The following is a 17056-nucleotide window of genomic DNA, read 5'->3' on the forward strand; positions in this document are numbered from 1 at the left end:
CTGCCCTTTACTATTAGAGGTGTGCTAATATAGTGACCAACTTAGGGTGTTCTTCTTTAACTGAGACTCTCATAGCTAACCATCAAAATTCTTTTTTTTTTCAAATTTGTGGTCCAAGCTATATATATACTGTATGTCTTAAACGTTGAGTATAACATGTACTATACTGGTGTCATTCCAAACAGCTCAGCAGCGTGGGGGTCTGATTTACAATGGCTTTGCTGTGCACAATTGGCAGAAGCCGTCTCCTCTTTGGGGACAGTGGCGTGATTCCGGGGGCTGGAGCCAGCATGTACGGGAGGATACTGATATTGAATAGATTCAATTCTTTAAGCCTGTCTGTATATGACATGCCTTTTAAACCCGGAATAATTCTGGTCACTCTTCTTTGCACTCTTTCTAGAGCAGCAATATCCTTTTTGTAGCGAGGTTACCAGAACTGAACACAATATTCTACATGAGGTCTTACTAATGCATTGTAACTAATGTTTTAACATTACTTCCCTTGATTTAAATTCAACACTTTTCACTATATATCCGAGCATCTTGTTGGCCTTTTTTATAGCTTCCCCACATTGTCTAGACGAAGACATTTCTGAGTCAACATAAACTCCTAGGTCTTTTTCATAGTTCCCTTCTTCAATTTCAGTATCTCCCATATGATATTTATAATGCACATTTTTATTGCCTGCGTGCAGTACCTTACACTTTTCTCTATTAAATGTCATTTGCCATGTGTCTGCCCAGTTCTGCATGCTGTCTAGATCATTTTGAATGACCTTTGCTGCTGCAACGGTGTTTGCCACTCCTCCTATTTTCTGTGTCGTCTGCAAATTTAACAAGTTTGCTTACTATACCAGAATCTAAGTCATTAATGTAGATTAGGAATAGCAGAGGACCTAATACTGATCCCAGTGGTACTCAACTGGTTACCTCGCTCCATTTTGAGGTTTCTCCTCTAATCAGTACTTTCTGTTTTCTACATGTTAACCATTCCCTAATCCATGTGCATGCATTTCCTTGAATCCCTACTGCATCCAGTTTGAGAATTAATCTTTTATGCAGGACTTTGTCAAAAGCTTTCTGGAAATCTAAATAAACCGTGTCATATGCTTTGCAATTATCCATTGTCGATGTTGCATCCTCCAAAAATTCAAGCAGGTTAGTTAGACACCGTCTCCATTTCCTAAAACCAAGCTGACTGTCTCCTAGGATACTGTTACCATATAGGTAATTTTCCATTATGGATCTTATTATAGTTTCCATAAGTTTACATATAATAGAAGTCAGGCTTATTGGTCTGTAGTTACCTGGTCTGTAGTTGCCTGGAATTTCAATTCTTCCCTCGCTAAAAACTAGCAGGATAAATGTCAGTTTCTTCCAATTTATACAGATTGTTTTGTATTTTGAATGATTAATGCATAGCTTTGGTAACCTTTGCATGTGATTTGAGTGTGCAATCTGCATAACTAGCAGTACCTCGACAATGTATGAAGTGAATGATAATGCAGGGTGGCTCGGAAGGAGCTGGCAACACTCAGAGCCTGTAGAGAAGGGAGGAGGATGGGTCCAGGACTAACTGTTAACCCCTTTGTGTCTTTCTGTGGAAGGCAGCACTGCAGAATTCACACAGTCAGGTCATGTGACCACTAGCTTGGCACTGCAGAAGTGGTGATCCGGTGCATTTTTGAAGCATCTCATGGCTGTTAAATATATGTCACGAAAGGTGGAAAAATGGGCCCCCTCGGGAAACCAAACCTTATTTTTTGACAGGGGTAATGACTTCTAAAGAATATTATAAAACCAAAAGCAATTTTGCAATGAGACACATCACTGATATGAATCAGATTATTCACATTTTATGAGGGTTTTAAAAAACAACCTCTACACATTGATGTTACAGTAATCCAGACTAACCTCTCTCTACCCACACTGGCAGAGTGGCAGTCAATCATATCACACTAGGTCTGAGACGTATTCGTTAGACCTCTAGCTATCATTTCAGAGCCACTACGTCCAGTTCTGTACCTGTTAAATGGCAATACCATTTCATATGAACAATTATCGTAAAATTAAACAAACAGAACTAGACTTGACCACTTTAAGGTGTCATATGTGGTACTATTATGAATGCTTGTGTTAAATTTGTTTTTCACTGCTCAGTAGACATGCCCTCACTTAGCCTAGTGGCCCCCCGATTGCCCTTTAAACCGGCTCTGACTACATCACAAGGCACCCTCAATCCAGTGAATGGCTGAATTGTAAAACAGAAACATCACTATGTCTCCCCTCTTGCTGTTAGACATGAAGTTTGTCTGTAGAGTACATTCTCATTATCACAAACACTGCTTGGAGCCAAGGGAGGAGATTTCAGCTTTATTATTATTATTATTATTATTATTATTATTATTTGAATATCTATTATTCTCTCCCAAAATATATGTTGCAATTTTGTAATTGTCCATTGGTTAATAAAGGGTATTGTATGTTACAAGATCAGATATGACAGGTTCTGCTGTATTTATGTGTAACATTATACACGGCCAGGCTGGTTAAATGAGGTGCAGTCAGCAACCAATGTCCTAATCAGATAAGGGGCAGGTAATAAGAGACAATAATCAATGCGTTGAGAACAAAGTTATTTCAAGGGATCAGGTAAGATATGGAACGGCACACAGCACAGCAAGGTCCAATACAAGTGACAGCTATCGTTGTAACTTATATGGACCTTATACTTGCTCTTTAAACAATCAATGAATGTTTACTAATGGGATTCTCAACCCTTTTTATTAGGGGTTTTCATACTATAGTGCTGCTGGCAGCTGGAAAGGAATGAGGGCAGGATTGTAAGGAGACAGATTGTCGTCTCCCACCACACCTCCCGATCACATGCATTTTCACAGGGTCTGATACTGGGGATCAATGTAGGGGAAGAAGAGTCACAGATAGGGACTGAGACGCCAAGGCTTGATCCGGTGGAATTCAGTGAACACACTGCAGCTCTGTAAAAGATTGTTATTGTCTCCTCCGCACTGCTGCATGCTATTACATAGTTTTCACAGCGCAGTTTTTAACACAACACACTATTCATATATGTCCTCTATTGACACAGTAGGAACTAGAGGAAGCAGCCCCGATTGGGCTCCATTATAAGCAGACAATAATGGAAGCTCTGGCCTCAGCTTGTTAGGCATTGATTCTGCTGTAAAGTGCTCTTTGTTAAACACTGCCATTACTGTATCTGGCAGATAATCAAAAGAAGGCAATGGAACTGATGTAACTTCTGGTAACGGAAGCAGTGTTCGTGAGGGTACAAGCCCAGAAACTAGCTGAGTGCACATTGGTTTGTAAATCTGCTTTTTATAGAAAGCTCCCATTGCCTTGCACTCATTAAGGCACCTACTATTGCAGTGGTTCTCAAACTGGGGGGGCACCCCTCAAGGAGGCTACACAATGTATCCTGGCATGAGAACGTATAAGAATTATTATTTTTTTAAATACAGCATCTTAACCTATATATATATATATATATATATATATATATATATATATATATATATATATATATAAGTTTCTAGATGGCGCTGTGCATCTGACGGGTGCCTTTTATTGAAGCTTGCATATTTTTGGATGAAGTCCACTGCCATCTAGTGATGTACATTGTTTATTGGTTTACTACGTGGTGTGCACATTAGTAAGCGTTGGACACAATCGGTAAACTATTTTTGCAGTGTTAAGTTTGCTCTTATTGTGATGGATCAGTGGCTGGTTCGTGTAAAAGAGAAAAACACAACAGCGGTGACATACAGAGAGCCCTGGCATGTTGTACATGTGTGTGTGGAGGGGTGGGGGGGTGTCAACTACCACAGACAAGAGGAAGGGGAGTGCGGTCCACAACCACTGTACTATAGGATAGTTTATAAGAACATTAAAAAGTTACTAACAAGAGTAAGCCACCAGCCCACTCAGACCGTCATGGTAAGAGGTCTGCCAAGCACTGAGCATTTCTGCCAGATCCACACTCACATATATAAGGAAACGCACACAGATTCAAAAAGACAGGAGCCTATGTCGATTCCTTCAGACATCCCACCTATCAATCCACCAGAATACCAAATGGAGGACTGCACACCTAAGTGGAAAGAAGTAGAGCAAGCTGTGAAAAAGGCAAGGGCATCATCATCTCCTGGGTTTAATTGAGTTCCGTACAGAGTGTACAAGAGTGCCCCTGATGTTCTACAAATCCTGTGGAAATTGATGAAAGTGGCATGGGAAAAACAGGCTGTACCAAGAGCATGGTGCCGAGCAGGTGGGGTCTTTATACCCAAAGACAAAGATTCTACGAGTATCAGTCAGTTTCGCCCTATTTCCCTGTTAAACGTGGAAGGCAAGATTTTCTTCAGCATTGTTGCTCAGAGATTGCTAGCTTACCTATTGAAGAACTGCTTCAATGACACTCCAGTACAGAAATCTGATATTCCAGGTTTCCCAGGATGCTTAGAGCACATCAGCAAATTCAAACAGCTAAAAAGGAGAGGAAGGAGCACCATGTGACATTCCTGGATTTAGCTAATGCATACAGTTCAGTACCACATGAACTACTTTGGGGAGCATTTGATTTTTTCAGTGTACCAAGGACAATAACAAACTTAGTGAAAGCCTACTTCGGAGATTTGCTATGTACCATTTCTCCACTGGCTTTTACCATGGCAATGGAAGTAATTATTAGGGTGTCAAAATGGGTAGTGGAAGGAGAGCGCTTGGCTTCTGGAATGCGACTGCCACCAATTAGAGCATACGTGGATGACATGACAATCATGACTACAACAGTAGCCTGCACTAATAGGTTATTGGGCAAACTAATCAATAACATTGAATGGGCATGAATGCAATTCAAGCCTACTAAGTCAAGGAGCATCTCTATAATTATTATTATTATTATTATTATTTATTTCTTAGCAGACGCCCTTATCCAGGGCGACTTACAATTGTTACAAGATATCACATTATACATTATTTCACATTATACAGATATCACATTATTTTTACATACAATTACCCATTTATACAGTTGGGTTTTTACTGGAGCAATCTAGGTAAAGTACCTTGCTCAAGGGTACAACAGCAGTGTCCCCCACTGGGGATTGAACCCACAACCCTCCGGTCAAGAGTCCAGAGCCCTAACCACTACTCCACACTGCTGCCCTAATTAAAGGTAATGTAGTGGTTAAGAGGTTCTATATTAACGGTGAGGCAATACCAACAGTGTCTGAGAAGCCTGTGAAAAGTCTTGGGAGATGGTCTGATGGGGACCTAAAGGACACAGTTTGTGTGGGAGAAGTGAGACAACAAGCAGTGTAAGGGTTAAAGAGCACAGACAGCAGCGCTTTACCGGGCAAACTTTGGTGCTTTCAGTTTGGTCTACTGCCAAGACTTATGTGGCCACTCATTGTGTATGAGGTTTCCTTGACAACAGTATAGAAGCTGGAAGCGTTAATCAGCAAAATGGGGCCCTCTTATGCCTTATCTTTTTATGGGATGGATTGAAAATAAAGTTTTTCAACAGTACAAGGGACATACACCAATGTTATATCTTATGTACACTGACGACATATTTGGCATCTCAGATAACACTAATGAAGATTTAATGGATTTCATACATTTTATTGACCAGTCTCATCCAGCTCTAAATTATACATGGAACATTTCTAAACAAATTTCTTTCTTAGACATTACCATCACGGTTTCTAATTGTACCATCAATACTACAATTTTCTACAAATAAACAGACTCTCATTCATATCTAAGATACGACTCCTCACATCCCAAAGCTTGTCGCAACTCCATTCCATACTCCCAATTACTAAGACCGAGACACATTTGCAGTGATGATAGTGATATTTTGAATAAAACAAATGACATGTGTACATTTTTCAGAAACTGTGGTTTTCCAGACACTATACTTGGAGAAGCTCAGTTAAGAGTATCAACAATAAACAGAAAGGAAACCAAAACACAGAATACCAACAATCGTATTCCCCTTGTTCTTACATATCATCCTATGACCAAAAAAGTACAACACATCATACAAAGAAATGTTAGCATTCTTCAAGATGATCCTTCTACAGCTCCTATTTTCAATAACTCTCCTCTAATGTCATACAGAAGAGACAAAAATCTAAGAGAGCATCTGGTCCACAGTAACATTCGACCCAATCTTAAGGGTACGTTTCCATGCAATAGGTCTTGCTGTGCAACTTGTAAATACATTCACAGCAACACAGTAGTTAAGGGAGCAAAATCCTCATTTACTATCCATGATACTTTTACTTGCATTAGTAAAGGAATAGTATATTGCATTGGCTGCATCAAATGTAACAAGCTATATATTGGTGAAACAAAACAACGCTTGGCTGATCGCTTCGTGGAACATCTGAGAAGTATACGAATTAACACCTCTACCTTTCCTGTCACCAGACATTTTAACAGAAATGGCCACACTATAGAAGACATCACAATTTGTGGGATGGTTCAATGCTATGGAACTAATGCTGTCAGGAAACAAAAGGAATGTGCTTATTTTCAAACTAGGCACTTTGGAGCCATTTGGAATGAACATTCTATTCTGGGGTCATCATCATCATCAACATTCTGGAACTTTGTTTAAAAGACTACTTGTTTGTTTTTTATCAACTTCTTAAAGCACTGTTTTTTTGTATTCAGCCGATGAAGGACTTGTAGTCCGAAACGTCCTGATAATTGATTACAAATCAATTATTCTACCTTTAAGTACCTGAAATATCCTTTTCTTTTTTTTCTTTTTTCTTATTGATCATTTTGGTACACAGCAGTTTTCCTTTCTCAAACTTATATATATATATATATATATATATATATATAATGTATATATATATATATATATACACACACACATACATCCATACATACTGTGTATATAGATAGATAGATAGATAGATAGATAGATAGATAGATAGATAGATTGTAACAGACCAGGGGGAGGAAGAGGAAAAGATGTAGTCCCTCAGCCAGGGGGGAGCCAGGATGGGGTACACCTGGCTATAATTATAAATGAATGCCACCTGCCTGCGATTACCTTCAGTGTGAAGGCTAGAGGCTGTCAGTAAGGAAAAGGTATTGTGTAACCCTTTTCTGTATTGTTGTTATGTGTAATTGTGTAAAAATGGTTTTGTAAATGGTAAACGGCTTAGCCGTCCAGGTTGTTAGTTAGGTTCCTGAACAGTTTGGTTAGCGCTCCAAAAACGGAGTTAGGGTTTGTTTTGTTTTTTTGTTCTTTTGGCTTTGATTTCTGTAATTAATAAAACAGCACAGAAGTGCTTTTAAAAACTTCAAATTCTTGTGTCTGCGTCTGATTTTAAGGGGCTACTGACCTTAAAAATTGTGATATTTTTCACTATATATATATATATATATATATATATATATATATATATATATATATATATATGTGTGTGTGTCTATATATATATGTGTCTATATATATATATATATATAGACACACACACACAGACAGGTGCAACCAGTTTTCCACCAGTACCCATCACAGGTACATTGCTGATGAAAAAACTGTAGCTGGCCTGTTCTATAGCCACATAGTACAGCATCTGACTCGAGCCTGCATTTAAATTGAAAGAAACAGAAATAAGCATGCAACTTCTTTTCATCTTGGTCATGATGTCTATCAGGGATAGACTGCCTTTAAAAAAGCACCAAGAGAAACCCAAAGTTCAACAAGCATTAGCTCCAGAGGCAGTTACGGTACGTGTTTAATAACAGAATGATTGTAATGAAGCTTATTACAAAGCACAGCCACTGTTCTTCAATCTCTGCGTGTGCCCTGTTTAAATTAAATTGCTATTAAATGCGTCTCTGCCAGTAAGAATCTTTGTGTTTGACTGTGGGGAGGACTCTGTAGGGAGGGGGCGATGGTGAGTCTGATAATAACTTCTCCTATAATGTTCTAACAGCATTGCCAGTGACACAACAACACAGTGGGGTCAGCCAGTCATAGCCTGTGGACTGGATTACAATTGGAATACAAAGCAGAAATAGTGAACATATTATCCCTACTTTGGCGTTTAGAGTTGATTTTAAGATTTAGCTTTTAACTTATAAGTTCCTGAATGGATTAGCACCCAGTTACTTAAAGGAATTATTGACCCTGCATATTCCTAACTGCACTCTTAGATCACAGAATGCAGGGCTGCTGGTTATTCCAGGGTGAATAAAGCTCCTGAATTCTGGAATGCTCTGCCTTCTGTCAGGGAAGCTGTTTTTAAATCCAGATAAAAAAAGCCCTTGTTACAAAATACCTTTTTTTATCTTAGTTTTCAAATTTTACAACCCAAACTGCATTTTCTTTTTGTCCTTTTTTATTCCAATTGTATCCACGTTTTTTTAATAGACTGTTTTTAATTGCTCTGTTTTTACAAACTGGTATTTTTATCTTAGTTTTCCTAATTTTACAATTTGTGTTTTTTTTTTAATTCCAATTTTGTTACATTTTTGTTTTAGACTTTTTTTTAATTGTTCTATTTTTATAAACCAGCTTTGTATCTTTTTCTAATTGTACATTTCACATCACATGTTTTAAATTTCTGTTTAATTACATTTGGTATTAGACTGTTTTTAATGTAATGGTTTCATTGTTCATTTTTTCTTGTTGTGTGAAGTGTTTGGGATCCTTGTGATGAACAGCACTATAGAAATGTGAATTGTATTGTATTGTATTGTATTGTATTTTAAGACTATTTTTTAACACCTGCGCTGGGCACAAAGGAATTGAAGGAACTTATTCAGAAAGCTTTAGTGCACTAGTAAAAAGGCTGTAATTAACAGTAACTGATATCACAAAGCAGCTTTAAAAAGTAATGTTTTAATACCTGGTATTATAAAAATCAAGCAGAGCTTAACAACAGCAACACAAAGAATCCCCCCTCTTATTAAGGATCTAGATAATCAAGACATGTATAACACCGTGTAACAAATTTTATTTTTTTTTGGTTCCTGGGTAGTGAGTGTTATTTCCTAATTGCTTATGCCTCAAAAGTATAGAAAATGGCTATTATTCCCCACAAACTTTGCTTTTGTGACCAGGACAGTGATATTTTGAAATTTACCTATTTTCTAGAACATTCCAGATAGATTCAGTGCTGAGTAAACTTGGAGTGACTTCTAGAACTTTCCAGTAATATAAATAGTAGTATAAATACAGGGGCCTTAAGCCCACCAGTTCAGTTTAGTTCCAGCTGCCTAAGTGGATACATATCTGCATTTTTCTGAGATGGCATCAAGGTCATAGGAGACTTCAAAATGGTGGCATTCCTGATGGGTCTCCAAGGCGGTTTAATCAAGTTTCCCTGCTATCTTTGCCTTTGGGACAGCAGGGACACCAAGGCGCACTACCACAGGCGGGACTGGCCACAGCGGACCGAATTCTCTGTGGGGAGGAACAACGTCAAGTGGGAGCCACTGGTGGACCCCTGGAAGGTGCTGATGCCACCACTGCACATCAAATTGGGCCTTATGAAACAATTTGTCAGAGCTCTAGATAAGGAGTCGGCAGCCTTCAAGTACCTTCAAGACTTCTTCCCTAAGCTGTCTGAGGCAAAGGTCAAAGCCGGTGTCTTCGTCGGACCACAGATAAAGAAGATCCTGGAGTACAATGAATTCCCCAAGAAGCTCACTAGTAAGGAGAAAGCGGCTTGGAACAGCTTTGTCGCAGTGGTTCGGGGCTTCCTGGGCAATCACAAGGCCGAAAACTATGTGGAGCTGGTTGAGACTCTGGTGAAGAACTACGGCACAATGGGCTGTAGGATGTCCCTCAAAGTCCATATCCTTGATGCTCATCTTGATAAATTCAAGGAGAACATGGGAGCGTACTCGGAGGAGCAAGGCGAGCGCTTCCACCAGGATATACTGGACTTTGAACGCCGCTACCAAGGACAGTATAACGAGAACATGATGGGAGACTACATTTGGGGGCTGATTCGTGAAAGTGATTTACAGTATAATCGTAAATCTCGAAAAACTACTCACTTCTAAATCTTTTGTAGACATTTTTGTATTACTTTAGTATAAATACATGTTAATTTGGATTCATATGTTGTTTTTTTATAGTAATAAAATAATGACTTGGATCGCATTATTGAGGAGTTTGGTGATAAAACGAGTGATCAGGAGATGATTGATCGGTATGCACGACTATTATTATTATTATTATTTATTTCTTACATAGGTGAAAGCTATAGCGAACGAAAGGGTGGGGCAGGGCTGGAGATGCCTAGTGAGTGCTTTGTTGATATGTAGGGCCTTTTAAACCCGTTTGACTGTGAAAAAAAATACTTTTAAACAGCGCGTCTAAAATTAACTGCGCGTGTGAAAATAAATTGGACCTGATGCGCCTGACGCGCATTTAATAAATGGACTGCAAAGGGTTAAGGAATACTACATAGTGTAAAGGAGGCATTTATTGCATGCACTGGGGGAACAGTGTAGTAGGGGGACAGGGTAATGGCGGAGTGTCCAATCACGGTCCTGGCGGGCCATTCCACTCCTGGTCTTTGTTCCAACCCTGCTCTAAATTTTTTAATTGATTAAATTATACCTCCATCCAGACCCTGAAGTAGTTAATGATCTCATTGTATCTGTTACAGCTGGATTGGAATGGCCTTCCAGGACTCTGATAGGACACCCCTGGGTTAATGGTTACAATGTGGTACGGAAGTGTTTTACCATGCTGTCAGTTCCAGGCGTTGATTTCATGCAGGTTTATTCTCTCTGTATTGACCCCCTGTGTGCAGGGGATACACAATATTTGCGTACAGCAGGAGCCACTAATGCTAACTGCAGCTCCGATCATTGTGCTCTGTAATATTTGCTGCAGCTCCGATCATTGTGCTCTGAAATATTTGCTGCAGCTCCGATCATTGTGCTCTGTAATATTTGCTGCAGCTCCGATCATTGTGCTCTGAAATATTTGCTGCAGCTCAGATCAGTGTGCTCTGCAATAATGTAAGGCTCAGATCAGTGTGCTCTGTAATAATGAATGGCTCAGATCAGTGTGCTCTGTAATAATGAATGGCTCAGATCAGTGTGCTCTATAATATTTGCTGCAGCTCAGATCAGTGTGCTTTGTAATAATGAATGGTTCAGATCCGTGTGCTCTAATAATGAATGGCTCAGATCAGTGTGCTCTGTAATAATGAATGGCTCAGATCAGTGTGCTCTGTAATAATGAACAGCTAAGATCAGTGTGCTTTGTAATAATGAATGGTTCAGATCAGTGTGCTCTGTAATAATGAATGGCTCAGATCAGTGTGCTCTGTAATGGCTCAGATCAGTGTGCTCTGTAATAATGAATAGCTCAGATCAGTGTGCTCTGTAATAATGAACGACTCAGATCAGTGTGCTCTGAATGGCTCAGATCAGTGTGCTCTGTAATAATGAATAGCTCAGATCAGTGTGCTCTGTAATAATGAATGGCTCAGATCAGTGTGCTCTGTAATAATGAACAGCTCAGATCAGTGTGCTCTGAATGGCTCAGATCAGTGTGCTCTGTAATAATGAATGGCTCAGATCAGTGTGCTCTGTAATATTTGCTGCAGCTCAGATCAGTGTGCTCTGTAATAATGAATGGCTCGGCTAAAGATAGTGAAGTAACTGCAGCACAGGACAGGCAAGCCCTCCTTGTCAGTTCAGGTTTGCAGTGCTGCCTTTTCAATGTGCTCCGGCGAGAGACTGCTGCTATTTATAGCACTGAGAGATTACAGAATGGACGAGTGAGCATGGGAGCCAGTACAGTACAGTACAGCACTGTAAACGTGCAGGGAACAGATTCCACCGCGTATACACAGCAGCTCTATGCGTCAGGGCTTTTTACAGTACGTGATTAAAATAAAGCTTTTCAAGATCCAAGAGGGGAACTGTAACATATTAGTGGACTGTTCCAATCCCCGTCTTTGATAAGAGCAGCACCAGGAATGGAAAAAAACAGTGTTGTTTTAAATTGAAAAAAACTATAACCACGTCATGAGTATTCAGACCTATCATGTATGTAAATAGAGTGAAACTGTAGGCACAGTAACATGCATTTGTTGTCCTAATTGTAATGTAGTCCATTCTTTATATAAAACACATCTATATAAAGCTTATCTGTGACATACATCCTTTGGCATAGCTGTACATACAAAATGAGAGCTACCAGTAGCATGAAAAATGAATCACTGTGCCTCTATCCACATGTAACATTTCAAACCTGCTTCCATACACCCCCACATTCTGAAAAAGGAATCACTGTGCCTCTATCCACATGTAACATTTCAAACCTGCTTCCATACACCCCCACATTCTGAAAAAGGAATCACTGTGCCTCTCTCCACATGTAACATTTCAAACCTGCTTCCATACACCCCCACATTCTGAAAAAGGAATCACTGTGCCTCTCTCCACATGTAACATTTCAAACCTGCTTCCATACACCCCCACATTCTGAAAAAGGAATCACTGTGCCTCTATCCACATGTAACATTTCAAACCTGCTTCCATACACCCCCACATTCTGAAAAAGGAATCACTGTGCCTCTCTCCACATGTAACATTTCAAACCTGCTTCCATACACTCCCACATTCTGAAAAAGGAATCACTGTGCCTCTCTCCACATGTAACATTTCAAACCTGCATCCATACACCCCCACATTCTGAAAAAGGAATCACTGTGCCTCTATCCACATGTAACATTTCAAACCTGCTTCCATACACCCCCACATTCTGAAAAAGGAATCACTGTGCCTCTATCCACATGTAACATTTCAAACCTGCTTCCATACACCCCCACATTCTGAAAAAGGAATCACTGTGCCTCTATCCACATGTAACATTTCAAACCTGCTTCCATACACCCGTTTACAGCCCTCTAAACAGACATGCAGGACACCTCCATGCACCCCAAGATAAGCATATACATGCACTCAATGACTTGTGCCAAATCCTTTTCAAGCTTCAGCACAGTTGGATCAGCGAATCTCTCAAAGTCCTAATCTTGTGTGTTTGGAGTCTGCAACATTTACATTGTGCAAGTGAACTTGCTCAGGGCATTCTTAAGCATTATTGCCAGTTAGGGTGACTCAATAGTATCAGAATATGAGGAGAATTGGAATCTATCTCTTTCTGTCTGTATGCACACCTACATTAACATAATGTACTGTCTGTCTAATGATCCAAATAGGGTTATAAATATCTAATAAAATACGACTATGTTTAGAAGCTGCCGGTCTTGCTCTGCAGGATTGCTGATGCTAGTAAGGCTTGGCAATGAGGAATATGCATCGGCACTGCTTTTCTTTAAGCTATTAACTGTCTTGATGACAGGAAGGTGTCAGGTTTGTGGTGCTCTCCCATGTCTTCGTATCTGAGTGAGCTGTTTAAGGCAGTACCCAGGCACTCAGGTCATGTGATCACTAGCTGAATGCAGGTGAAGCGATGATCCGCTGCATTTCTGTCTGTATTTGTTGTTGTTGTATTTAGTTTTCACATTTCTAATAAAGTCACTATGGCTTTACTACACACGATGAAGACGGGTATGGAAAGCGCTCCTGTGCTATGCCTGCCCCACAGCAGTTCCAGTTCACATGCCTTCTTTCTCTGAAATGGGGAGGGGCTTAGGATGCTGAAAAAATATCATGCTCCTCACAACCCGCATCTGTTGCTTGTAGACCAGAATGTAGGTGTATAAAACGGGTTTGTAAAACCTTGGAAACAAATTACATAACAAATTACATAACTGCAATACATACGCCATTGTTCAGAATGTAAATATATATATATATATATATATATATATATATATATATATATGAGTAAGGCTGTATTTATTTAACAGTTATTCCGGATTTCACGATTTCTGTAAAATGTACCCGTTACCATGTAATATCAAAAACTTTTGCCTTATTGATGCACTACCTGTTACACTGCATTTAGGAACCTGGCAGCTGGTTTAGTTTGCTTCCAGTAAAGGATTGAACACACACTGCAAAGAGCTGCATGATTTCTTTAAAATGTCTTCAATGAAAAAGACACCCACTGCATCAAAAATTTGAAATATTTCAGCATCCTGTTCAAGAAGGGGACATTAATGTGTCTGTCGTTATTTTTACATTTATTTATGTTTTTATTTTGTTTGATAATTCACTGATGGTGGCAGAGTATGTGTGCCTTACCATTTAATACTGAAAAAGTATATTATGTAGTGCTTATTACTGAGGCCCTGTCCACATACACATTCTTTTAAACATAAAATGCAGTGCCTGATGGGATAGTGTTGTATTAAGTACAGCTGTCCATTGTGCTGCTAGAAACTGTAACTGAACTATTTTAATAGTGTTTGTACACATTAGGTCTGACTAAACATGAAAACGGTACTTCAGTGTGGCTGCTTTGAGTTGGATTAATTAGAACAGTTTCGAGTACAGTTCACTACATGGGTTATGTAGTGTGGACTGTGCCTAGATGTGAAGCCATGTTCAGTCTCCAGTCGCCAGGCAACAGTGAACACTGACACCCATTTTACTGCAGGTGGTTTGCACATTTACAAAGAACAACTGCCTTACCCAGAAATAGTTCCGACAACACTAGTATAAATACCTTCTGATGAATAACTAAACACAAACACACCATATACAGTGCATAAGGAACCAGCATTCTTCCCAAGAGCATTTAGAGAATATGACAGATACGTTTTCACTGCCTGAAACTGAGCACCAATCTACAGCTATACAGATGTTTTTCCATCAAAGCTACAACTCTGATTTAACTAGCTGTCTGTTGACGTGACCCCAGAGCAGGATCCTCAGAAGCGCGGAGACCAGGGAGCTGCATGCTCGTTCAAGTCTTCCTGTCACCAGTTAGCCTGCCTTCTATGTAAGGGAGGGGTGCAACCCACCTGCCGCTCAGATAGTCCAACACACCACACTGCACCCCTAACTCTTATAAACAGACACACTGGTGTGGACGAGAAGAGCTTGATTCTCAATTTCCCTTAGCAGATGTTTTACAGAGAAGTCAGCCAAATAAACTGTGTTCTGTGGATTGCTTATGACATCAGTCCACTCTGATTGGCCCCACACAAGCACTGACAATATCTGCAATGGGGGGACGCTCTTTAATTTAATATTTAGTTATTGATAACATGCTTTTTAAAATGCCATTAATAAATAAACTGCGATCATATATAAATAGGCTTGCTACTATTCGATTTTTATGTTTTTGCCAAATCGACGATTAATATCGACGTTTATTTTAGAAAAAATACACCGTTTGTTTACGATCTTTATTTTTCAATTCAAGCAGAGCATGGGCGAAATCGACCTTTATGCTTTAAAAAAAAACAACAGCCTTTTTATGGCATTGAAAAACGTCTCGACATGCAACAAAACCATGGTTACCAACATACTAATTGAAATAACGTTTGGTCACAGCTGAGCTATAAAAATGGTCTCAAAATAAGCCATAGTAAACGCAGCATATAAAAGTGTATTACACACACCTTTATAGCATAAATTTACGAGTAAAAATAATATGGACAGTACAAAACATTAGATAGTTGAACAGAACTAACTATTTGGAGTCTGAGCTCCCCCTCTCCTGCTTCAGCACAGCCGTACTCAGAGTCACTGGAAGGCAAGGATGACGGGCCCGCTTCGTCCTGCCGCGGAGACTTCAGCCGTCTCTTGCGCCCCATTTTCAAATCAAACTAGTTTACTGTCACTGTATACCTAAGGCAAAAGCTTACGTACACCTTAACTCGCTAATTTCAAAGTAGGTGCTTTGAATGACAGGCGCTGTAGCTGGCAAATGAGAGCATTCTAGCACTGCTTCAGTCAACGAGATCTGTCAGGACAGGGTGAAACTACAGTACTAACAGACCACTGATTTGACTGACACCGACCCTCAGCCATTCAGAGCGGAACGGAGACGGGACAGACAGCAAGTATAAAAACTACACAAACTAGACATGATTTCTAAATGATTATTTTTGGTAAGAATATAAAAAAACAAGTGGTTTTACGAACGTTTATCGTATATACATTTATTTCGGTCAAACTCAAATTTTGGGGGAATTCGACGTTTAACGAGATTTACCGATTAATATTGAAAAGTAGCAAGCCTAATTATAAACCATAAGACTGTCCTAAAAATTGAGATTGGATTTTAAATTATTTATTTAAAAAAAAAAAGTCATATGTAAGATTAAGGCAAAAAGGAGAGGAGAAAGAGCTTTCAGTTACAATGCACCCAGATTATGGAATAAACTACCATTTGACATCAGAGATGCAGAGTTATCATTTTTAATAAACAAACAAACAAACAAACAAATAAATAAATAAATAAATAAATATTTGTTGATGTTTTGATTTATTTTACTATAACTTTTTCATGTTCGTGTTTAATTGTTGTAAAGTGCTTTGAGATACTGTTGTATGAAAGGTGCTATAAATAAACGTACTTACTTACTTACCATACAATAAACATGCTGTGCCATCCTGCTTCACTGAAGCTAGATTTTGTATTTGTTAAGTGAATAATAAAATAAAGCTCCTTCTATTTTGTGTGCCTAAAATTCAAAAATTCAAAATATGACTTAAAACAGTAAAAGAAAAAGAAAAAAACACCTTTGTTATTAACCCTTTATCCATGGCGACAGATAATCTTTATATGGGGACATATGAAAGACAAAATTGCATGATAGCCTCACATGAAGATGCCATTTTCCCCATATAAAGCAATGAAAAAACCTGAACATTTTTTTAAATTAACAATATATTTTGTCATGTGTCCAAAACTACTTTTTAAAGCTAGTTTTAAAAATACTGACTGCATTAAAAAGGGTTCAACACTTAGCAATCCCCTCTTAAGCAGACTGTTTTAACCCCTATGCTTTGCTTCCCTTCCATTCATTTTTAATCACAGCAGAGGCCATTACCAGACCCATGGCTTATCGAAATCCATGCTGTATCAATT

At 39.0% G+C, this 17056-nt stretch overlaps 1 protein-coding gene across 3 annotated transcripts in view; it reads right to left on the minus strand.

Moving 5' to 3' along the window:
- LOC117395069 (GTP-binding protein Rheb) overlaps positions 1 to 17056 on the minus strand; it is a 49562-nt gene that overhangs the window by 15340 nt on the left and 17166 nt on the right. Inside the window, exon 1 of one of the 3 annotated variants that reach the window (XM_034921088.2) lies at positions 4432 to 4503. The exons of the other annotated variants lie outside the window; for them this stretch is intronic. The gene's annotated coding sequence lies outside the window, so the exon portion shown is untranslated. Of the gene's footprint in view, positions 1 to 4431; positions 4504 to 17056 lie in introns of those variants that run through there. 3 annotated transcript variants of the gene reach the window in all.

This window comes from Acipenser ruthenus, chromosome 3, assembly GCF_902713425.1.
Source record: "Acipenser ruthenus chromosome 3, fAciRut3.2 maternal haplotype, whole genome shotgun sequence".
Taxonomy (NCBI): Eukaryota; Metazoa; Chordata; class Actinopteri; order Acipenseriformes; family Acipenseridae; genus Acipenser; species Acipenser ruthenus.